General features: G+C 43.7%; 1 protein-coding gene across 2 annotated transcripts in view; it reads left to right on the forward strand.

Moving 5' to 3' along the window:
• The window catches only part of LARGE1 (LARGE xylosyl- and glucuronyltransferase 1), a 593,562-nt gene that overhangs the window by 437,637 nt on the left and 132,908 nt on the right, over nt 1-23,017 (forward strand). The gene's annotated exons all lie outside the window — the stretch shown is intronic.

A 23,017-nucleotide genomic window follows, 5' to 3' on the forward strand; every position in this document is an offset into this window, starting at 1 on the left:
ACAAGAATCAGCCATGGTTTTACATGTATTCCCCATCCCGATCCCCCCTCCCACCTCCCTCTCCGCCCGATCCCTCTATTGCTAGCATATGAAAAGGCAACTAATGTTTGTTATTCAGAACCTATTAAACTCTTTTATTGATTCCAATAATTTATCAATAGACTTCAGCTTTTCAATAATGTAAACACATCCTGTAAGAATGTCTTTTTATTAATAGCCGTATTTCATGTTTACCTTTTGGGCATTTTTTCATCTTTTTATTTTCAGTTTCTTTGTTTTCAATGATATACAGCTGCAGTTTTAAAAATTTTGTGTAAGTATCTCTCTTTCTCTCAGGAAGTTTAGTTTATTTAGCTGGGTAGCTGTTACCAATATGGTTGGTGTTATTTCTGCCATTTGATTTTTTGCTTCCTGTTTGTCTCATGTTTCTTCATTTCTCCTTTCTTACCTTCTGTGAACTGATTATGGATTTTTATTACTCATTCAAAATTTAACATCTACTAGTTGAAAGTTACACAGCAGGGATCTTAACATGAATACTTAATGTTTGAAATTAGTATCTTCCCTTTCCTAAACAATGTGAGGAGTTTAGAATACTTTATCTATAATTACCTCCTCCTGAATTACATGCCTGTTATTTAAAGCATGCTTATTTATTTTCCTGTTGCTCCAGTTTCATTCATTACATGGTATTGATGATGTTCACTCGGTGCCTGAGTGCATGCTCAGCCACCCCGTTTTGTCCATCTCTTTGCAGCTCTGCAGAATGTTACCCACCAGGTTGCTCTGTGCATGGAATTCTCCAGACAAGAATACTGGAGTGGGTTGCCACTTCACTTTGTACATTTTAAAAATTTTATCTATAAATTGGCTGTTTTCTTTTTTCACTCTCCTTTCTCACATTTTAGACTTCCTTCTGGAATCATTTTTCCTCCTCCTGAAATATATCTTGTAAAATTTCCCATAGTATCTGCTACTAGTGATATCTGCTTTTGATTCTCTGAGAAAAATAGTCTTTATTTTGCCATCCTGAAGGATGTTTTCACTGGATCTATATTTCTTGGCTGACAGTTATTCCTCTTGGCACACCGAAGATGTTATTCCACTCTCTTGGGCTTACATTGTTTCTGTTGATAAGTCAGCTATCATTCATTTTTCATTTCTATACGTTTTACTTGGTTCATTTTCAAATATGCTGGGTCATTTTTTGACAGTTTTCTTGTTCTTTGTTGTACTTTTTATAGTCTGTATAGCTGTCTATTCATGTATAACAAGTTACAGTAAAACTTAGTAAGTTCAAACAAGTTGCTTTATTAGGTTGTATGGTTTCTGTTAGACAGAAATTCAGCAATGTCTCAGCTAGGCTCCTCTCTTTTGGCAGCTCTCATGCAGTTATAGTCCTGTGTCAGCTTGGGCTGGATAATTGACTTTTTTCAATTAAAAAATCATATTGTGTTATGGAGTTTGTATTTTGGGTTTTGTTTGTTTTGCGTTTGGTTTTATTGAGATATGATTGACTTATTGTATATATATTAAAGTCTACACTTCATTGATTTGATACGCTTAAACACTGCAAAATGATTACCACCATAGTGATAGGTAATAATCTCCATTACGTCACATTATTACCACTTCTTTTCTTGGTGATGAGAACATTTAAGATCTGGTTTCTTAGAAACTTTCAAGTATATAATATGCTATTATTAACTATAATCACCATGTTCTACATTATTTCCTCAGAACTTAACTCATAACTGGAAGTGTATACCTTTAACCATCATCTCCCAAATTCCCCCACCTTCCAGCTACTGGTAGCCACCACTCTCTTCTCTGTTTTCTACGAGTTTGACTTTCATATTTCATATATAACTGAGATCATACAGTATATATCTTTCTCTTTCTGACTTATTTCATTTAGCCTAATGTCCTCATAGTCCATCTGTACTGACCCAAATGACAATATATCCCTGTTTTTATGGCTGAATAGTACACCCTTTGGCAGGGGACATTTTCCTTATCCATTTATCCATAGATATACACTGACGTTTTTCATCTCTTGGCTATTATGAATAATACTACAATAAATGTGAGTGTGCAGAGATCTCTTTGAGATTCTGTTTTCAGTGCTTTTGGATATGCACCAAGAGGTGGGATTACTGGATCATGTGATATTCTGTTGTTAGTTTTTTAAGGAGCATCCATAATGTTTGCCATAGTGACTGCACCAATTTACATTCCCATTAACAATGCACATGTGTTCCCATTTCTCTACATTCCTGCTAATGCTTATTATCTCTTATCTTTTTGATGATAGCCATTCTTTTTTTTAAATTAGAGTACTACCACCCCATTCTAACTAGATGGGAAGTGATGTCTCAGTGTGGTTTTCATTTGCATTTTCCTGATGATTCATGATGATAAGATACTTTTTGTGTAAGTTATGTATCTTTGAAAAAATGTTTTTTCAGTCCTCTGCTCATGTTTTTAGCAGACTTTACTTTTTTGCTGTTGAACTGTAAGAATTCTTTTAGACATTAACCCTTATCATAAATACTATTGGCAATATTTCTTCCATTTCATAGGTTTTGTTTTCATTTTGTTGATTATTTCACTGTGCAGAAACTTTTTAATTTGACAATCCCACTGATTAACTTTTGCTTTTGATTCCTATGTTTATTTTAATTGGAAAATAATTGCTTTACAATGTTGCATTGGTTTCTGCTGTATAGAAGCATGAATCAGCCATAAGTATACATACGCCCCCTCCCTCTTAAATTTCCCTCCCTCCACCTCTCTAGGTTGTCCTGTTTTTTGTGTCATATCTAAAGTATATTTGCCAAGATCAGTGTCAAAGAGCTTTTTCACTGTTTTCTTCTAGGTGTTTTATAGTTTCAGTTCTTATCTTTAAGTTCTTAATCTATTTTGAATTAATTTTTGTGACTGGTATAAGATAGGGGTCTAATTTCATTCTCCTACATGTGGTTATCCAACTTTTCCAATATCATTTATTGAAGAGACTAGATAATTGACTTAAGATACACTGACATAGCTGGCAGATTGATGACTGCTGTAGGCCAGGGGCTTTCTTTTCCTTCCTTGGGAGCCTCTTCACGGTACATCTTGAGTATCCCATGACATGGAGACTGACCTCTCTCAAAGTGAGAAACAGCAAGAGAGAGGAGGACAGAGAAAATAATAAACAGGCAGATGGAGAATGATGGTGAGCCAACAGAGGCAGTATCCTATTCATCACCTGAATTCAAGAAGCATATAGTATCGCATCTGTCATATTCTGTTCAAAAAAGAGTCACTGAAATGAAGCATTTAATGGGAGGGGTTTTGTTGTTGTTCAGTCGCTTAGTCGTGTCCGACTCTTTGTGAGCCCGTGGCCAGGTTTCCCTGTCCTTCACCATCTCCCAGAGGTTGCTCAAACTCACGTCCATCAAGTCAGTGATGCCATCCAACCAATCTAGTCTTCTGTCATCCCCTTCTCCTCCTACTGTCAATCTTTCCCAGCATCAGGGTCTTTTCCAATTAGTCAGTTCTTCACATCAGGTGGCCAGAGTATTGGAGCTTCAGCATCAGTGCTTCCAGTGAATATTCAGGATTGATTTCCTTTAGGATTGACTGATTTGATCTCCTTGCAGTCCAAGGGACTCTCAAGAGTCTTCTCCAACACCACAGTTCAAAAGCATCAATTCTTTGGTGCTCAGCCTTCTGTATGGTCCAGCTCTCACATCCATACACAACTACTGGTAAAAACATAGCTTTGACTATTCAAAGCTTCTTTGTTGGCAAAGTAATGTCTCTGCTTTTTAATATGCTGTCTAGGTTTGTCATAGCTTTTCTTCCAAGGAGCAAACATCTTTTAATTCTAAAAGACCAAGGAGGGGATTTAGACTGTGTCTTTTCATGCAAAAAGAATGAAAGAATCTGGGGATATATTGTTAAACCACCACCTATTTCTTGTTACTTCTTTAAATATATTAAACAGATCTGCCTTGTATTCTATATATATTAATTTCAATCAGTCTTTTGGAGTTAAATTTGTTGTTACTTCTGCAGCATTTGTTTCCTGACAGATTTTGTGGTTGTGGTTGTGTATGTGTGTTTGTGTGTCAGTTCATTTTCCTTGAATATTTATCTGTGGGAATTGAGACCAGGTTTTAAAATACAGTCCTCTAGAGAGAATCTATATTTACTTCTCCCAAACAACAGTTTTCACCATGGCCATGAGACCAAAAAGATAGCTATGAGTTCTGGCCCTCAAACTACCTAACTCTGGGCTTAGAGTTAAGCATTGTCAGTAGTGACCTCTTGACCATCGCCTTTCACCCAAATCCAAGACTAAGACAAGTTTTTTATCCTCTTCTTCTATGGTGCTGGCTTTCTACCACTTCACCCTCCAAGGGTCTGACTTTTGAGAGACTGGATTTATACCTTGTTCTCCAGGCTGCTTTCACACAGAGCTAGTCTTCTCATTTTGCTTGTTTGGCTTATTTAAAACAATGCTTCATGATGCCAGGGGTGGCAGGTTCTCCAGCTTACATCCTGCCTTTGGCCTGCTTCTCTGTCTGAGCTATGTTCTCTTATAATTTTCATTACTGAATCTGAAGAATTACCTTATTTTCTTGCCTATTCGTTTTTTTCTTACATACACATGTGCATTGATATATACATATATTACTTTTTATTGATTCAGCATTTTTAGATTGTTCTCTACCATGGTTTTATTTTTCAGGATATATTGCCTTCCATGGTATTAGATACACATGGACCTGGAAAGCACTTTAAAAATACAAATTCCCTGGCCCAACCCAGACTTAGCAAATTAGAATCTCCTGAGATGGAGCCAAGTACATATATATTTTTTTAAAAAGTCTCCCCAGAGGAGCCTGATGCCCACTACTGCTAAGAGATAGTTATTATAGTGAAGACATGGTCCAGAAGCAACAGAAGTGCAGCAGGAGAGCTAAAGTTGGCCCACAAAGTTGGGGAAGCTTTTATAGAGGAGGAAATTACCTTTTTTCTAAACACTGTCTTTTATCCTTTAACTGCTGCAGTTAGCTTTATGGTGTATGAGCACCTCCCCCCCCCACCCCCATCAGCATCGCTCCATGTATCTGAACACCCCTGGGGGATGTCCCAAGGCAGCCATCTTCTCACTGTGTGTGTATTGAGATCACGTGACTTGACCTGCATTGTGGTATAAGGCTCCCCAGCACTTGCTAATGCCCATCCACATGTCTGCCCATTGCATGGGCTCAGAGCTGCCAGGAGTCCAGTCTACAGAGCAGGAACCCACTGGCATTGCTCTCTGGTCCAATTGAGGGTATGCAGTGGGCTTTCTGAATTCACAGGTAGAGCATGAAAGTCAAAGAAATTCAACTATATTTCTTGGGCAAGGAGGATTCTGCCAAGAAGACAACTCTCAGAAGGTCAGATCCCATTCTTACGTGATCCTGAGCTGTACCAAGCCCTATGATGTCCGTAGAGCTCTGTTTGACCTTATTCTTCACTACCCTGTAAAGGGTTTCACACCTAGTCGATCTAGTGGACCATACCCCTAGATCCACTTTGAAAGGAGATGCTGAACAGTTCAAGAGGCTTCCACATCTAGGGTCAGGAAGACCTAGCTTTGAATCCCGGCTCTACAACTTACTAGCAGCATAACCAGAGGCAGGGAGGGGACTTCAGTCTTTCTGAGCATCAGAATTTTTCCATTTCTATTACATGGAAGATAATGATATCTGTCTTCTAAGGTTGTAAGAAAACTTAAGTACCCAGTATAGTGGGTACTGGGTGCTTCTGTTTGTTATTTTTGCTGTTGCTCTTACAGTTCTTAAAAACCCTGAGAGATAAATAGGACAAGGATTATTTTCATGTTCTTCTCCTATTTGGAAAGTTGAATATGCACTTTTCTCTCCAAAGAGGTCGAGACCAGCCTTCTGTCTTCACATGCAGACTATAGTCTGCTAAAGTTTCCCAACTGCAGCGTGCAAGTAGAAGAAATTCCCTCTGCTTGAGTCGCATATGATGTGGGAATGGTGACTGGATCAAATCTCCTGTTCCCAGTCCACATCTTTCTCTCTGGCCCCCTTTGGCATTTCAGTTCTCACCTAGCATGGTATTTCAAGTCTGCAGAAGGTGACTGGACAGCATGTCAAGCTCTCTCCAATCAGAGCTGCAGCTGCCCCCATGTACAGGCTCTTTAAAGTAATTCACCACGAGGAGCCTTACACCCGAGTTCCTGGGTCAGCATCAGTCAAAAATTGGATAAATGGAGTGGAATTAGAATCACTCCGGGGCTAAGAGGTTGCATTTATAACAGGTTCTTCCATTTCTCTGATGTCTTTTATTCAATGACATCTCAGTGGAAAGTTAATTGAAATGGAAAAACATCAAGCACAAAGGCAAAAAGAACTTTATAAGATGTTCAGGATTAGTCTACATTTTGATTTAGGTACAGATGCAGAAGTCACAAGCAAACCAAAGACTTTATGTTTGAAAACTGTTAAGGCAGTGATATTTCCAAAATCTTCCTTTCTCTAAGATTCAAAACACCCAAAATGGGGAGTATTGAGTCAACAGATAATGTAAGTTGGGGTTCTTAGATCATATGGGAGATTTTTTGGTACAGATGGACTAGTGATTGGGTCTAGATCTTAAACAGCCATGGAATAATTGACAGCCATAGAATCCTAGACTATTGAGAACTCAGCAGAGCCTTTGGGGTTATTTTTTGGAAATCTTTCACAAAAGTGTAGGTCAAGGTCTCAGAACAATTGGGCCTGGCCTAAAACTCAAGGTTTCTCATTGCCTTTTTCTCATACTGTCTGTAGCAATGACTCAGGCTATCACAAAGCTGGCCACAACATAGGAAGAAAATGTACAAACAAATCATCACTGTATGATAGGAGAATTGCTCCAAGTGAAGGTGTTTTTACAGCTACAGATATTTCTTTGAGTTAGAGTCCATTTATTAGACTTTTGTGGCATTTTTTCTTACATAGCCTATACCTGTAATGTTATTTCCAATTCCAGTTATTTAAAGCAGAGTTAATATTTAAAGGCATGCTTCAAGCACTGAAATCCAGAATCCAGCTAGATTCTTACTACCTTTCTGAGTTGTCTACTACAATAGTATTTTTTAAGCACTCATCCTTATCAAATCTTTTTCAAGAATTCAATTTAGTTTTCAGAGAAACAACTCTCTTTTCACACTTGTAATTAATCCATTTATATAATATTTACTTAGCATACTTAATTGCAACAATAAGAACGGATATCAATAGGTTTGAGAAAAACCACAACTCACTGTTGGTAAACACACAACCCAATGGGTGTGGGGACAGGGACAGGTCATGTGCTGAGAGCTGCTTTTGCTCCCATCCATATAAAATTACTCCTGGGAAAGAAGGAAAGGGCTGGTAGCAGGCCCTCAGTATGTTGCAACCCAGTCCCCCCCTTTATTGGAGAAGGCAATAGCAACCCACTCCAGTATTCTTGCCTGGACAATCTCATGGACAGAGGCTCCTGGTGGGCATATACAGTCCATGGGGTTGCAAGAATTGGACATGACTTGGCAATTAAACCACCACCCCTCCCTTTATGGGCCTAGGAAAGAAAGAAAGAAAGGTGACCTGGTATGTATCAGCATGTCAATGATGGAACTTCCATCACACACTCGTAGCGCTTATTGGGAGGGAATTCTTATCTATCATCTATTTATCTGTCTATCTCCATCTCTCTACCTCACTGGCTGGCTGGCTGGCTAGTTAGCTAGCTGCACCAGGTCTTATTTGTGGCACACAGAATCTTTAGCTGTGGCATATGAACTCTTAGTTGCAGCATGTGGGATCTAGTTCCCTGACCAGGGATCAAACCCAGGCCCCCTACATTGTGAGTGTGGAGTCTTAGCTGCTGGACCACCAGGGAAGTCACTGGGAGGGAGTTCTTATCTGTGGGTCTTTCTAGCGGCCTGTACTAGGATTAATTTGGTGTGTTAGTCTCTTTGGACTGTGGTAACAGCATACCATAGACTACGGGATTTAGAAACAACACACATTCATTCTCAGGGTTCTGGAGGCTGGGAAGTTCAAGATCAAGTCACCAACAGATTCGAAGTCTGGTGAGAAACTGCAACCTGATTCACGAATGGCCATCTCGCTGTGTCCTCAAGTGGAGAAAGGGGCAGGGGATCTCTCTGGAGATCCTTTCTAAGAACACTTATCCCTTTTAAGAGAGCTTTACCTTTATGACATAGTAATCTGTGAAAGGCCCCACCTCCACATAGCACATCGGGGGTGAGATTTTGACATGTGAATTTTGGAGTACATAAATACTCAGTCTGTACATGTGTCAGTCGCGTCCGACTCTTGTGACCCCATGGACTGAAGCCCTCCAGGCTCCTCTGTCCATGGAATTTTCCAGGCAAGAACACTGGAGTGGGTTGCCATGCCCTCCTCCAGGGGATCTTCTTGATCCAGGGACTGAACCTGCGTCTCTTGTGTCTCCTGCATTGGCAGGTGGATTCTTTACCACTGACGCCACCTGGGAAGCCCATTTAGTCTGTAGCACATGGTAAACAAATCTAATCAGTGGATTTATGGGACAGGGCTCCATGGACAATAGCACATAAACGGTGTAAATGTTGGAATATAAAATAGGGATGTTTTATGGCTGACATGTTCCCTTTAGTGTAAGGGATGGCAGGATACATAACACAGCTCAGAGACCTCATATGTTTCATCTGGACCAGAGCACTTGCCAGCAAGGAGAGAAATCAGGGTGTGACACTGGCCGTCCTGGCTCCTCTCTGCCTGGTTCGTGCCTCGGGATTACTTGATTTTAGGAAGGAGCTCCAACCACTGTAGATCTGACCCTCGATGTCATTTCAGTTGCTTCATCCAGTACATAGATTAAATGTGCTTCAGTGAAGAGCACCTATGTTCAAGATATTCTCGGTAACGGATAAAATGAGGGGTTTTCCCAATTTTTCAGTTTTCTGAGAAAACTTTGAGAACCCAGGCAAGTAGTGGAAACTACAGAAAGTAAAACAGTCGTGGGAACTGGAGATCAGAGCAGAGTTACTACTGCCTGAATTTAGGCAGAACCAATTATAAAAAAAGAAGAAACAGGATCCAGGAGAGAGGGGGAGACAGAGTCAGGTGGAGACGGAATGAGGAGGAACTGGTCCCAGGCAGCTCTTGGCTGTGCTGCAGGTCAAGGTCCGTGTTCAGGGCCAGGTCCCTTGGTGACATGGGTGAAGCTTTCTCTCCTTGACTGTAACTGACTCTGTGCATGAGATGTAGCTCGTAAACCCCACCCACTACAGGTGGGACGAGTGGCTTGCTCTGTGGGATACCAGACAGAGTATATGGAGTTGTCCACGTTTGGAAGCCAGTGAAAGGACAGCATCTCAAAGTCTTAGCTCTAAGACAGTCCTAAGTTTTTATATGGTGACAATGAAGTCAGCTGGGCCCTGGCCCACTGTTAGAAACCGGAAAGTGGGAAACAGGTTTTGAAAACTCACATACAGCAAGTCACAGAGACCATGGAAGATGTTTAAACAAACAGGAATCTAACAGGCACTGTGTTTGTGCAAATGTTCTGTTTTATTTATTACTCATTTATAGCGTGCTTTCTTTTACAACAGGTTTTAGGCAACTTGTAAGAAGAGATATAGGAATTTATGTACAAACATCACTGTGCGTTCTAAGTTGCTTCAGTTGTGTCTGACTCTTTGTGACCCTAGGGGCTGTAGCCCACCAGGCTCCTCTGTCCATGGGATTCTCCAGACAAGAATAATGGAGTGGGTTGCCATGTCCTTCTTCAGAGGATCTTTCCAGCTGAGGGATTGAACTTGCATCTCTCAATCTCCTGCACAGACAGGCGGGTTCTTTACCACTAGCATCACCTGGTTGTATCTGACTCTATTTTGAAAGTTGAACTCTGAGCCTCTTGGCAGTCTGCTCAGTCAATTAGAGGATTCTTGCTCCAAAAGAATATATATCATTTATTTTCAGTGGATTTGAGTTAATCCCATTGTTTAGTTTTAAAAGGAATTTCTTACCTTGGATTTCCCAAAAGGAATACTGACCTAGAACTGTGGTGGACAGTGTCCTCAACATTATCCCTGCTATAAATGCAACAGAAAGTTTTATAAAGCCCTTCTGTTCTGTGTCCAGCATCCTGCTTTCCCCTAAGGTCCCTAGACTTCAATGCAGACCCAGGCAGTGTGGGTCAGGCATGCAGGACTCTATGATTTCCCCTACTGGCCTTCAGAGAGTCAGTCACCGTGTCTTCTCTCTGCTGGGCCTTTGGAAGACCTACATAGCAAATTATCCAGCGTTTATTTCTTGCAGAGGAAAAACAAGAGCGTTTTGTAAACTATAATGTAAATTAATGGAAATAATCCTCATTTTGACTTAGGAAAGAGGATGGGAAAACTGCAACCCTCTGCAAGGGCGTCACACTAGAACTTCCAAACCTGTGGGCTGAAGGGAGTGTGTCATTTTCCTGCAGTTTTCAGTCTCTACCCAAGTTGGGCATCTTCCCCTCCTTGGATGACTCTGGAGTGTTATTCTGACATATCCACCATGCAGCCAGATGCCTTGCTGACCTATTCATTGTCAAACACTCCTGAACCCTAAATAAGGAACAAATGTCATCCCAGGCCAATTTTCACCTGCCACTTGCTACAAAGTCAGTGACCTTTTCCAAATCGAGCCTGTGACAACAGCATTTTATGCAGTCAGCTCACCTGGGGCAGACACGTGGGAACTGCCCCCAGCCTGCCTTTTCTGGAGGCCTTAGCGCTGGAGCCTCCCTGTTCATCGGCCAGTCTTTCTGCTTCCCCTAACATTCCTCTGAGCAGGGAAAATGTCCTTTCTCCTCAAATATAGGCTCAGCCCTGCTTTCAACCCTGCCCCCATCTTCTCTAGTAGATATCCCACCCCCATCACTCTCCATCCCTTCATCTATGTTACTTTCATATAGTATCTCTTAGCATCCCTCGGAGTTTTATCATATATCTATTTGTCCAGCTTCCCTGCTGGAATGAACATGCCCAAGAGGCAGAGACCTTGGGATTTTGGCTTTGTTTTTGTCGTTGTTTATGATTCAGAGCCCAGAACAGTGCCTGGCACATAATTGGCACTTGGATGGAGGATGGATGGATGGATGGATGGACAGATGGATGGGTGGGTGGATAGACAGATGGATAGGTGGATGGATGAGTGGATAAGCGGGTGAACTTAGATTGAAGTGCAATCTCTGGCTCCTTATTAAAAGTGACTGCTTAGTGATCATCACAGGCATCCCCCCCTCTTGCTATCCCCAGCCGCTGCCCAACCATGTCCGTGACTTTACCAGACAAAAATTTTCTACCCTGAACTTGGAAGCCTCCACTTAGTTTCTATCAGAAAGGATATCAAAGCTATTAAGGTCAAGGTCCTGTTCCTTGTTATTGTTGGTGATTCAGTGCCATTCCAGGGGAAGGCCATTAGCTGACTCTTATGGGCGTGTTGTCCTTGGCTTGCTAAGAAAGGACTGTCTCCCAGAAGGGCAGCAAGGCGCGGGCTTATAGAGGATGCCTTCACTAGCTGAATCCCCAGGGGTTCATGTGGCATGTTTGCTGCTCAGCATTCAGGGGTATTGGGTGGAAATAGTCTGTGTCAGGGCCTGAAGGAAACTGTGGTTCATCTACGCACTGAGTTCTAGCTGTTCATCTCAGCAGCCTTCATTTCCAAGTTGATATAGAGCGGTTGAGAGGCTCAGTTTTGTTAAGAAACAAGGGTTCTGGTCCCTACTCAGCTGTGTGATCTTAAGAATATCATTTCCCCTGGCTACAACTCAATTTCATCTGTTATACTGTGGGAAAGGTTAGGCTACATGATCACTAAGGTTTTTGCCAGGTGTATTGTTTTAAATTATATTAAGACCTCCTATTTGTATGGTGTTTCCTCTTAAAGTCTGTCTTTTGTTAGCATATCTCCATAATACATATTAATAGTTCAGGCTATGTGGTCATGTGTGCCTTGCCCCACAGCCTTTTCAAGGGGGAGAATCCCATCTTATCTACAGACTTGGCACCCAGAGACTGACCCAATGCCCCAGTACTCATGCATTCAATGGACAGAACAACCCACCTCTTCCTTCTCCTTTTGCATACTCATTGGTTGAGTTATAAACGTGCAGTGAAGCATGCCCAAAGACAGGTAACTTGTGCAGAATTCATAAATCATCCATGCATACATAGGTTCTCAGAATCTTATTGCCCGTGCATGCCCTCTCTGACACCTCTTGGATACAGGAAACTTCTTTTTAATCCTTCTCCTTTAACTTCATCCCAGTAAAACAACACCAAGGCTTTGGGGTCACAATCAGATCCCAGCTCCATCATTTACTACCTAGTTGTGCGAAACAGCACTGGTTTCTTTCCATCTTTGAGCTTCAGGTTTCTTCATTGTAAATGACAATAAGAATACTAACCTTGCAGGGCTGGTTGCAGAATCAAAGTAGCCTCTAGCACAGTACCTAAGAGGTACTCAGTAATTTTAGTTGTTCCTTCCTGGGTTTAGTTCAAGACACCACTTCCCCTCAGAGCTTTCCCAGCCAACCCTTGGCAGTTGTTCTTTAGGCATCTAAGTCTATGACACCTTTATTGTTATCTGTCTGGAAACATCTAAACTGACTTCTGCAAAAGGACTGTAGGATGCTGAGTCAGGGTGCATCGTGGTGCCTACGGAAGTGTTTCCTCCTTTCATAGCCCAGTGTCCTGAAAATAATGGGTGCTCAGTTCCGACTGCTTGATGGCAAAGGTGACAGCAGTGTGCAGGAGCGGAGCATCTTCACCATGTGGCCTTGCTTAGGTCACAGGCCCTCTTTCTGCTTTAGTTTTCATCATTCAAATGAAAAGTTTGGACCAAAATATTCCCTAGGCCCTTGCAGTTTTAACATCCTGTGCTGTGGTGCTGTATCAGGTTTTAACAAAAGTACAAAAACCTCCTCTTGGATGCAGGAGTTTCCCTCGACACAGAGAGGCCTCGCTACACATGGGAGGCAGTCTTCTTGCGTGAGCAGCAGCCCTCAGGCCATTGACAAAGATGAATGTGTTTGGAGCTCAGCTTTCCTTCAGAAGTAGGCTGGCTTGGCCATCGTATCGTTCTAGGGGGTAGGACCAGCACTGGTTTCTCTCCTGGAAGAATGTGCATCCTGACACCTGGGTGCCAGGTGTTTCCAGCTGAAGCGGAAGAGAGGAAGAGACCTTGATTTTTCACTGAGGATGCTGAGGAAGTCTATTACAGATCTCAGGATCTCACAGAGCATCTTGTGAAGGGAAGGTGGGGGCATCTATAATTAAATGGTGGTAAATATGAGCTTCGGGGTCAAGACTGCTTGTCGGCAGCTTTCAGATCTAGAAAGATCTAACACAGGGACCGTCTCGAATCTCGACCCTTAGATCCACATTGGCTCCTCTGGACACAACGCCGCGTGGAGGCCTTCTGCTGTTTATTGGGGGAGGAGGGGGACATGCTCAACCTCTTTTAGGAAGATTTCTTTTCTGGCTTCTCGTCCTCTTTTACTCAACAGCAGCTAAGCGTTGGGGGGGAGGGGTACCCCTCCACCTTGGTGATCTCCACTAACCTCTCCTATACATGAGCTTATGTTTTTAAATATCATTTAAGGTCAATATCTGCAGTTTGGGTCTCAGGCATAAGTTAGGAAAAACAGAACTCCTGATTCCACCCAAATGGTGCTGTAGCTATACTTTGGAAGACCACTCAGCAATGAAAAGGAATGTGATAATAATACAAGTGACAACTTGGGTGAATTTCAAAAACATTATGCTGAGTCCAGGGAGTCAATCACACAAAACTGCACACTCTGTGATTTTGTGGTTCATTTTATGTGTAATTCTAGGAAAGGTTAAACTGTGGTAACAGGAAGGAGATCAGGGGTTACCTGGAGCTGAGTTTCAGGGAAGTGGATTAATTGCAAAAGGGCCATAAAAAAACTTTGGCCGCTGGAGTAGTTCTGTATCCTGATGGTGAGGATGGTTATGTGACTGTACCCAACTGCCACAGTTTGTCAAGCTGCACTTACTTAACATGGATGAATTTATGGAGTTTTATTGTACTTCAGTAAAGCTTAGGGGAGAAGAATGACTTCATAGTTTCTGGCCTAAGCAACTGGGCAGCTGGAGAGAATGAGCTGCTCTCTCCTGACCTGAGTGACACTGGTTCAAGCGGGTGCAAAGGAGAAAAGTCAAGATTTCAATTTGGGATTTTAAATCTGAGATGCCTTTTAGCTGTCCAGAGTAGAGGTGTCAGGTGGGCAGTTGAATTTATGATTCTGGAACTCTAGTATAGAGGTCAGACTAGAGACATAAATTTTGAAGTTATCAACATATAGGTGGTATTTGAAGCAGTGGTCTGGAGGAGATGACCAGGGATGCAGGGCAGGAATGGAAAAGAGAAGAGCTTGGGGAGATGGGGGTTGGGGTCAGGAGTGAGGGCGTCCCAAGCACACCGGCCTTTATAGTGAAGATTCAACAGGATAAACTGCGTGAAAGCACTACTGCAGATGTTCCTGCCATGCTAGCCGTATCATCCTCATTTTTTTTATTAAGTTGAAATTCACATGATTTCATTTAAATAGCCATTTTTAAATGTGCAGTTCAGTGATGTTTAGTTACTTACAGCATTATGAGGTGATCTCCTCTGTCTAGTTTCAGGACTTTTTCATCACCCCAGATAAGCACCATGTACTCATCAAATAATCGCTCCACATCCCCTCTCCCCCATCCTCTGCTAACCACTGAACTGCTTTCTATCTTTATGGATTTGCCTCTTCCGGATATATCCTATAAGAGGAATCGTAGACTATACGACCTTTTGTGTCTGGCTGCTTTCATTGAGCATAATGTGTCTGAGGTTCATCCAAGTTGCAGCATGTATCAGTACTTTGTTCCTTTTTATGGCTGAATACATTATTTTATTTTATTATTATTCTACTTCTATGCCCACACCGACTCCTGAGGATGCATGCATGATTGAGTGTTCTTGCCTGAAAACTTTTCTCCAGTTCTCTAAAAACTCAAGTGGGTGTCCTACAGTTCATTTCAATTCTGGTACTATTACCTGGTGTTAGCAACAGACCCCATGGGTTTAGGGCTCAGACCTACAAAACTGTCTATACTTCAGATACCAGTCATAAGTATCAAGTCCCTGGGTTACCCCCATGTCTGTCAAATTTGGCTCCAAAGTCAGGGGGTTTCCAAACCCACCTCTTCTCAGTTAGGTTTGCTAATTTGCTAGAATGACTCACAGAACTCAGAAAAGGGTTTCATACACATTGTGGCGTGTGTGCTTAATTGTGTCTCACTCTTTTTGACCCCGTGGACTGTAGCCCGGCAGACTCCTCTGTCCATGGGATTTCTCAGACAAGAATACTGGAGTGGGTTGACATTTCCTTCTCCAGGGTATCTTCCCAACCCAGGGATTGAACCCCCATCTCCTGCATGGACAGGCAGATTCTTTACCACTAGTGCACCTGGGAAACAATGTTGCTATTATTTACTGCTAGTGGTTAACTATAAAGGATGCAACTCAGAGACAGCCAAATGGAAGAGACGCTTGAGGCAAGGTATGGGGGGGTGGGATGCATCCCCTCTGTGGGCCCACCACCCTCCCAGAATCGTCATGTGTTCACCAATTCAGAAGCTCTCTGCGGCCTGTCATTTAGAGGCATGTATGAAGGTTCCATCCGGCAAGCATGAGTGATTATCATTGACCATCAGTGGTTTTTTTAATTAATTAATTTACTTATTTGGCTACACCTGGTCTTAGTTGTGACATAGGGAATCTAGTTCCCTGAGCAGGAATGGAACCCAGACCCCCTGCATTGAAGGTGCAGAATCTGAGCCACTGGACCAGCAGGGAAGTCCCCAGACATCGGTGATTAACTCATTCTCTGCCCTACCTACCTTTCACCCAGAGATGGGAGAGTGGAGCTGAATGTTCTAAGCTTCTAATCAAGGCGTGGCTTTTCTGGCAAGCAGCCCCCATTCCAAAACTCTCTAGGGGCTGCTGAGGGTTTCTTCATTACAACAAAAGATGTTCTTATCACCCAGGAAATCCCAAGGATTGTAGGCGCTCTGTGCCAGGAGCCAGGGACAAACACCAAGCATCTTTCTGGGACACCACAGCCCTCATCCCAGCCAAGCTTCCTCCTGCAAGGTCTCAGAGCACACTGTTCCTCTTGTCTTCACTCTCCAGACATCCTCCTTCAGATTTTGATTTAATCCTTATTTCTTCAGGTGACTTCTGGACTGGCATCCCTTCTTCCAGACCCTGGACATTACTCTGGACTGCTCCCTCCCATCCCTTTCAGGGTCACAATTCCGCCTTTGTTGCTGTGAATGTTAAATGATGTTGACCTATTATGGGATGGCTGGATTATGTCCCCCAAAGTTGATTTATTGAAATCCTAACCCTGAGTGTCTCAGAATGTGACTGTATTTGAACTTAGGGTTTTGAGAGAAGTCACTAGGTGAAATGAGGTCATTAGGGTGGGCCCTAATTTAATCCGATTAGTGTTCTTATAAGAGGGGATGAGGACACTGACCCTCAGAGGAATGACCACAGCAGGATCCAGGGAGCAGATGACCCTTTTGTGGGCCCTGTGAGAGACCTCAGAAGAAACAACTTGTCAAAACCTCGATCTCAAACTTATAGCCTCCAGGACCATGAAAGTGTTAGTCACTCAGTAGTGTCCAACTCTTTGCGACCCCATGGACTGAAGCCAGCTGCGCTGCTCGGTTCTTGGAATTCTCCAGGCAAGAATACTAAAGTGGGTAGCCATTCCTTTCTCCGGGGGATCTTCCTGACCCAGGGATCAAACCCAGGTCTCCCTCACTGCAGGCAGATTCTTTACCAGCCGAGCCTTAATTATCCACTGTTTAAGCTACCCAGTCTCTGGTGCTTTGTTAGAGCAGCCGTAACAAACTAATGCACACTATAAGGATGTAAACTCCCGCCAGGGCGGGAACCACCTCAGGCTTCACCCATCACTGCATTCCCACAGCTCAGCTTGGCTCTGATGTGTATTCATTAACTGTTCGGTGAATGTATGAATAACTTACCTCAACGTGATGACAGAGATCTTTGAAATACGGATATTCCATTAACCCTGTACAGACTGGTCCATAGCCAGTGCTCCTTTATCCTTTCAGTTTCTCTGTTTTGAATTTCCTGCCTGTCCTTCTTCACTGAAGGGGCATAACTATACCTTCATAATCTGCCCAAGGACCGGCCTCAAGAATAGAGAGAGATTTTGTGCTCAAGTTTCCTGAGTGCTTCTCAGACACACAGGGGCCTCTCCTGATAGCTCCCACCTGCCAGGCTGTGTGTCAAAGAATAAAGTTTGCTCAGTATCTGGCCCTTGCAGAAATAGAATACTGGTGAATAATAATCTTATAATTTCAGAAACACTGCTATTGAGGGAAAAAAAATTAGATAATAGCTACATAAGGTTCAGAAAGGCTTGGTCATAATGATAAGACTTAAAGTTGAGCAGTATTTTATAGTTTACAACCTTTCATTTCACCCTTAAAACAACCTTATGATGGCCTGATGGTGAATTTTATCATCATCCCTTTTGTAAAATGAAAATAATGACAAAATAATAAAAACTAAAGCTCAAAAACGGAGTTGTTTGAGCCCAGGCTGCACAGTGAGTAATTGGAAAAGCCAGAACTTTAAATGTTGCCCTTTGAGTCCTGCAAACAAGTACTTCTTCTGCAACCCAAGTGGGGAAAGTTGCAGGGCTTCTCCCAGGCCCTTTTATCAGTGATTCAAGGAGTGTCTGTTCGTGAAGGATCTGAAAGATGCCAACCCACTGTGTTCTTAAAGAGAGACTGACCCAAGGAGTTCACGGATGGAAGTGGCAGCTGGACTCAGGCCAGCTCTCTGCCCCAGCTGAGGCCCCATCAGAGGTGACAGCAGCCGAGTGTCCTGGGAGTTGGTGTGATAAAAGCAGCCTTGGAAGAGAGCCCAGCAGCTGGCTCCACGTCCCTTTTTCATTTTTCCCATTTCCAAAGACCAGAGATCACGGAAGGAAGAAGAGAGAGATCATTATTTGAGATCGAGCAGGAGTTTTCAAACCATAAATTAAGTTAAAGTGGGCTCACTTGGGGCTGACTCGAGGGATGGGAACTTGTCCTTGTAACTTGGCAGACAAAATCGTCGTCTGGACCTTTATTGGATTGCAGGCTCTTCTCTGTGTCTCAGTCCTGCCTTTTTTATTCTCCCTAGATGCTCCTGGGTAGGATGTGCTCTTAGCTCAGCACCCTGGGATTACCACTAAAAGAGATTAGATTCAAAGTGCCCTGCTGGGGACCAAAGGACTCTTTAGAGTCCCCTAACCCCAACCTCTTCCTGCAGTCCCAGGAGGTGTGGTGGGCAGAAACAGTGGGCTCATCACATATTCCTTGGCCAGCCTTTCCCCCCATCTTCTGCAGGTTCTTTGGAGCTCTTTGCCCACAACTATGCCAGCTGCAGCCCTTCCCCTGGAGAGAGGAATACCTTCTAGCTGGTTCCCAACCACGAGGATAGCAGTAAAACATGGGTTTTTGCAACAAGGAGACCTGAACACAAGCCCCAGCTCTCTGGTCCTTAGTCACATGTCTTTGGCACATGACTTTCCCTCTCAGTCTCAACTTCCCTTCTGAAAGATGCAATGAGCACTGTGCTCACCTCACTGGGTTGTTGTAAGGCACTCTGAGATGATGCAAGACAAGCACAGAGTCCGGTGCCTGGGCGAAGTGCTCACCAAGCAGGGACTGCCCTGAGAACACAGCCTTCAGCTCTGCATGCACACACAGGAAGAACATGTCTGAGGACAGTCCAGCATGAGGAGAAAGGCTTTGCTGGCCTAGAATAAAGAGATCTCACAGTCAGGTTGGAAGGGAGCTTCGAGGTCCTCAAATCTAGTGTTCTGCTTGGTGTAGGTAAGCCCCCTCCCACCTCCAGCCTGCTGGGTGACCTCCCTCTCCCAAAGGTCCCCAGGCCCGCTTTGCATCAGAATCCGTGCAGCTGTCCTTGGCAGAGAAACTCCCTGGCCTCACCCTGGGAGAATCTGCTTCAGTAAGATTTGGGTGGGGCCTGGCAGACCACAGCCACAAGGCTTGAGAAGCTTTTTGCAGAGATCACATAACCCAGAAGGTGAGGACTGGGTCTGTTCCTTTAGCGCTGTGTCTCCAGCAGCTGGCAGGGGCCCCTGTGCACAGTCGGGATGTGATGAACACCTGCTAGGTAGGGGTTCAGTCATGCAGCCTCATCTAGAACTGTCCCAGCGCCCAGAAGCTTCTCCCTGAAAATGCAGCTCACTTCTGTTTGGGTGAACTCCGGTGGTGCTTATGGCCTGGCTTATAAAAAGCAAAATCTATCTTCCTTCAATCTTAACTCATGCAGCCTAATTCTACCTTCTAGAGTGACACTGATTCTAATTCCTCTTAGAAGGGATTATCCCTCAGCTATAGAGGTCAGTAAGGGTGAAGTATTTTTGTCCAAATGAAATCAGGGTTGGCTGAACCAAGGTATAAACTGGAGCCAGGGGTGCTTCACCAAGCAGCCCAAAGGAAACAAAAGGATGGACGGTGGGACATTTTTAACTAGAGCACGTGGACTCCATCTCAAGGACATGCAACGTAAACTTGGGGTATAGAAACCTGGTTAAGGGTCTCAGTGCACCCTCGTGAAATAGAATCCTGTACCATTTTAGAGAGGCAGAACCTGAGAAGCTAAGAATTTGCTCAGGGTTACCATTCAGGCATAGAAGAGCTAGAAATTTGAACCAGATGAGAGTTAAAGTTCAAGGAAAAGAGAGGAGGCCAAGTTGGAGAAGCTTGAACATAGGGGAAAGAAAACAAACCACGTGGTGCAGAGCTGGTGGTGGAGTCCCAGCTCTTGTGTTGACGGCGTGTTTCTAAACATCTCCCTCCCTTTCTATGGGCTCCATCTGTCAAAGTAGGTGATTCCAGAGGAATTATTAAGCCCTCCTCAGCCCCTGTGAACCTCTGTGATCCCAGCGTGCATTTAACTGGAGCTGAACTAAAAAGCCTCTTGATGAAAGAGGAGAGTGAAAAAGTTGGCTTAAAGCTCAACATTCAGAAACTAAGATCACGGCATCTGGTCCCATCACTTCATGGCAAATAGATGGGGAAACAGTGGAAACAGTGTCAGACTTCATTTTTTTGGGCTCCAAAATCACTGCAGATGGTGATTGCAGCCATGAAACTAAAAGATGCTTACTCCTTGGAAGGAAACTTATGACCAACCTAGATAGCGTATTAAAAAGCAGAGACATTACTTTGCCAACGAAGGTCCATCTGGTCAAGGCTATGGTTTTTCCAGTGGCCATGTATGAATGTGAGAGTTGGACTATGAAGAAAGCTGAGCACTGAATTGATGCTTTTGAACTGTGGGGTTAGTGAAGACTCCTGAGAGTCCCTTGGACTGCAAGGAGATCCAACCCATCCATCCTAAAGGAGATCAGTCCTGGGTGTTCACTGGAAGGACTGATCCTGAAGCTGAAACTCCAATACTTTGACCACCTCATGTGAAGAGTTGACTCATTGGAAAAGACGCTGATGCTGGGAGGGGTTGGGGGCAGGAGGAGAAGGGGATGACAGAGTATGAGATGGCTGGATGGTGTCACTGGATGGTGTCACTGACTCGATGGACATGGGTTTGGGTGGATTCCGGGAGTTGGTGATAGACAGGGAGGCCTGGCATGCTGTGATTCATGGGGTCGCAAAGAGTCGGACACAACTGAGCAACTGAACTGAACAGAAGAAGTTGGAGCTGTGAAACCTGCAAGTTCAGAAACAGTCCTTTTCAACCCTTTCAGGGTTGTTTAAATACCCTTTTGTGTCACATCTTCTCAGGAGGTGTTTTATTATTCTACACCCACTAGTGGTGGGTGGGGTGGGGGTGGGGGTGCATCTGCAGCTGTGAAGCAGTTCTTTCAGATGTTTAGTAAATGGCAACTTGATCCTCTTGTGTTTTCCTTATTACAGCCATCCTGCACTCAGACATGCGTGGAATGGTGCTATTAAAGCCTTTCTCTTTTAAAATAGCTTAGTAGAATACGTAAGAGGTTGGAAGCACATTGTTAACTTTCTCTGCTGATACTCGGACAGCCCCTGGTGATAACGTTTTCATATTCACCTGCTGCCTTAAGCACAGCTGGTTTGGTGTGCAGCGGTGATTGGCAGACCCCCTGTGTACCCAGGAGCTTCCCAGGGGGTGAGGAAAAGAGAGCTCTGGAAGCATCCGTGATCAGAATGAGAGCTGCTGCTTCTGGTGTTTACCTGGAGAGGTTAACTAGTGCCCGCCTAATTCCATGCCATTCACAAAGAGCCCACCAGTTCCAGATAGGCTAGGTTTATGGGAAACAGATAGTATTTACTTTTCATTTACCCATCATCCATCTACCCATCCACACTATACTGGGCCCCAGGAGCATTAACTTTTTTTTTTTTTGTATATATGCTCCCATTGTTTCATCTTCCCCTTTTTCATTTTAATTCCCTCGATTATCCCTTTTTATATTGTGAGTTTGTTATTTAATTAAAGTAACAGCAGTTATCATTTCTTTTTTCTGTCTCCTTTATATTTTCAATCAAGGAAGCAAAATCATCAAATTTGACTTCTAAAATATTTCTGTGGCCAAGTAAAGCAAAATATTGGGTTGGCCCAGAAGTTCATTTGAGTTTTTCTGTAACAGCGTACTAAAACCCAAACAAACAAACAAACAAGCAAAAAACAAACAAAAAAATAAAACCCAAACAAACTTTTTGGCCAATCCAATAGAGAAGCAAGGGGCTTCCCTGAGGGAAAGGCAACCAAGTATGAATCTGCTAAGGTATCAGGGAAAGAGAGGTGATGAGAATGGAGCCAGGAAGGGGATGAGTTTGAAAAATAAAAGATAAAACCTGTAGGAGCTGGTTATAGCAGTGATGTGAGAGGTGAGGGGGTGGGGTGTCATGGTTGACTAAAAGGTCCTGGCTTTGGTGACAAATTGGGTCTTGATGCTACCAACCACCAGAATAGGCAGGAGTCAGGCTGTTATTTAGGAAGAGAAAACTGTGGATCTGATTTTGATCAGTTTGAGTTGAAGGTCTCTGTGAAAGAGCCAAATGAAGCCGTGAGCAGGTAGTTAGATTTAAGAGTAAGAAGCTCTGGAAAGCAGTCTGAGTTGGAGATGGGTAATGATCTTCCGCTTGGTGGTATTTGAAGCCGTTGGAGTAGATTCCACCAGGGGCCGAGGATGGGGGTTGGGGAGCCCAGCTTTGAAGGGGAGGCAGAGGGAGGGGAGCCCCTGAAGGAGGCAGGGAAGGAATGTTCAGAGGGAAGGAAACAGCCAGGAGACTAGTGTCACAGAAGTTAAAGGCCTCAGTGGGGCAGGGGAGAGGCCAGTAGGGCGGCAGGTAGGGGAGCAGTTGGCCAAATTTCCCAGAGTCCTGCCTATGCAGCTGCTGTCAGTGCTTCAAAGAGAAAACCTAGACTTCATGAACAGCGACAATCACAAAAGAGAAGTCAAAAAATGCCTTTAGTTGAGCAGCTGCCAAGGGCCGGGTGCTTTATTTATGCATATTGTTGATCTGCACATTTATTTTTGGAGGCAAGTCGGGGAATTCTGTTATTGTCCTTTTACTGATAAGGAACTTGAGGCTCAGAGAAATCATGCCTTGGTCAAGCCATAGAGAACTGGGGCTAGAACTCTGTTTTGCCTGGTTCTAAAACCTTTTGTCTTTCTAACTTATGTCTGGTGGGTGAATGCCCCACCTGTCCTTGCCACATCCAGCGTGCCACCTGGAAGCATCACCATGCCCTGCTCCCTTGGGCCCTCACCCCCTGAATGGCAGGAGCATTGCCGGGAGCCAGAAGCTGCGGAAGGAGGGAGCCAGGGGAGTTCCCCGTCTGGAGCCATTCGTCTGCTGGCTGCT

Source organism: Odocoileus virginianus, chromosome 23 (assembly GCF_023699985.2).
Source record: "Odocoileus virginianus isolate 20LAN1187 ecotype Illinois chromosome 23, Ovbor_1.2, whole genome shotgun sequence".
NCBI lineage: Eukaryota > Metazoa > Chordata > Mammalia > Artiodactyla > Cervidae > Odocoileus > Odocoileus virginianus.